Source organism: Halyomorpha halys, unplaced genomic scaffold (genome assembly GCF_000696795.3).
Source record: "Halyomorpha halys isolate HHAL.00 unplaced genomic scaffold, Hhal_1.1 Scaffold56.1, whole genome shotgun sequence".
Classification (NCBI taxonomy): Eukaryota; Metazoa; Arthropoda; class Insecta; order Hemiptera; family Pentatomidae; genus Halyomorpha; species Halyomorpha halys.
Window position 1 is genome coordinate 1475927 of NW_027115012.1, and position 2533 is coordinate 1478459.

The window sequence follows — 2533 nt, forward strand, 5'->3', positions numbered from 1 at the left end:
AACTACTAATCTTTCAGTAGATTTTTAAGAAATTTTGCTTTTTAAAAACCTATATCTCGAGAACTATAGTACGTAAATAGCTCTTTTAAGGATAATATTTAAGCAAATTTCCTCTTCTTTAAATAATGTTCTCTTCGATTTTCTAGTGTTATTGGTAGTTTTTAAGATATAGAGCTCCGAATGAAAAATTGATGTTTTTTTAAGGTTTTAAAACAGCCGCCATTTTGTATTCCCCCTACTTATACTTGGCAGACTCATCAATTTTTACTAGTAATTATACCTAGTTTTCATTAAAGTAATAAAACATTGTGGTGAGATAACTGCTTTTTTTTCTTCCCGGCTCTTGTACTCTCAGTTCCAGGCTCGGTGCCAGTTAACAAACTTTTTTTATTTTTTATTAACAATTTATTTTTATATATTTAGTGTTTGTTAATTTTTTTTGTTTATTTGGTGATATAAATTTCATATTTTTACTGTATAAGTTTCAATAATTCTTGTATTGATTAAAATATTTGAATTTTGAACCATATATGATGACAAATATTGGAGGTTATTTATTTATTAAAAAATATAACAAATTCATGACTATCCTCTCTATCGGATGTAAAATATGAATTCTGTAACTATACTTTTTTTTATTAATATTTTATCCAATTATCAATTCCTCTGTGTCAGTAGATTCGCAAGGTGCTGTCAGTCTACGAATTATTAGTTAGAAAGTGTTCTTGTGCCATTCATGTGTTTCGGAGAAATCGTTTATGCTAGAGAAACTGTTTATGGAGATAAAAAGAAAATAATAATAAAAGAAAGTTTCAGAAGAGTAATTTTTTGAATAATTTGGACAAGACGTTTCTCCTCCTCCCTCTCTTTCCCGAAAATTAAAAAACCCAATTTTTAAAAGGTTGGAAATTTTGGATTTGAGAACCTAATTAATACAATGAAAATTATCAGCAAATAATTTATATAAAGAGTTATGATAATTAAAAACCGGTACCAATATAATTGTTGTCGGTTTTATGGGAATTTTTTTCTTAGAAATACTAATTTATGTGGTAATTATAATAATAATATAAGCTGCCTTTATTGAAGGTAATAAGTATTAGCGTTCTAATTATTCATTCGATCCTTGTATGCTAAAGAAAGTAGAACAAAATGAAAAATTTTAATGATAAAAATAGTAATCACAAAATTAATAAAATAAAATAATTGGGCGTATTAGATTGATTCTTATCATTAGCATCACAAAAAATAAAATTAACAGACATTGTGTACAAAAATGCAACAAAAACACTTAGAAAAAAATTGTTCAATCCTAGAATAGTTTAAATATTTGTATGTTGACTATCGGTAATTTATTGATAGTTTATTTTTTATATTTTATATAAATTGAATATCTTTTTATCTTAATTTTTATTAAAAAAAAAAACATTTTGTTTTAGATCGTATTTTTAAAGTGGTATGTTATATCTTTAATAATATTGTTTTATTTATTGTCTTTGTTGAGTTAGCTTGTATAACTCAGTGTTTTTATGTGTAGTTAGTCATATTTTTTTCTTTTCTTTTTATACTAAGATTTTTCATTTCTTTTTTCTTTCTGTAACTGTTAAACAAATTTAAAAAAAAATTATTTCTTCTAGAATATTTTTCGCCTGTTTGTCTAGTTCTTAGAAAATCGTATAAATATGTTTTCTAAGTTATATAATATAAAAAATCACTTTTCCCTTCTATTTGTTTAGTAATTCTCATTCCCATTGTGCTAATGGGAAATAAAACTAACGAAAGTTTATTTATGTGAGAATCTGATTCCCTTGTCCAACAGTTTCATGTGGGTACTGCATTCACTGTAATAAAAGTTATAATTATTGTTATAAATCATAAATATATAGAATCCTTTGTATCAATCCATTTTTAAACCATTATTAGTCAATTAATTGTTTAAAACAACGTAATCGTTGTTTTATGTTAAACTATTTTTTTAAAATATTCATATTAAAATAATTATTTATGGAGTATTTATTCATGTTTACTAATTTTTGAGCTTGAGTCACTTTAAATTGCAACTAAAGGTTTACATAAATTATCCATTATTTAATTTAAGATTTTTATTTTGGTTTCCACAATTCTAACAAAATACCAGTAAAGTTCAAAGATTACTCATATAAGTTATGAAATGAATAAAATTGAGGGATCCACTGAAAAAATTATATTTTTAGATGTTTATTTAATTTGCCATAATTTGAGATACTATTTCTCAAAGACAGTTAACCTCTATAGACACAAATGAGTTTATCAGAATTTATAAAAAAATAATGAAAGGAATATGGTCCGGGTGCGGTCAAGAAAAACTCAAATAGTAGAAATATACTAATTTAATGAGCCAACGTTTCACCCCACGTTGCAGGGCTTCTTCAGGGCTAAAAAAGATACAAACACATAGTTACAAAAGGAAAACAAAAACCTAAGTGCAAAATAACAAGGGTATAAAATGTAAAAAAGTAAGATATAATAAGAAAAATTAAAGCTAGTAGATAGT

General features: G+C 24.8%; 1 protein-coding gene across 3 annotated transcripts in view; it reads left to right on the plus strand.

Annotated features, from left to right (window-relative positions):
* The window catches only part of LOC106692416 (uncharacterized), a 175107-nt gene that overhangs the window by 66946 nt on the left and 105628 nt on the right, over window positions 1-2533 (plus strand). The window lies entirely within an intron of this gene.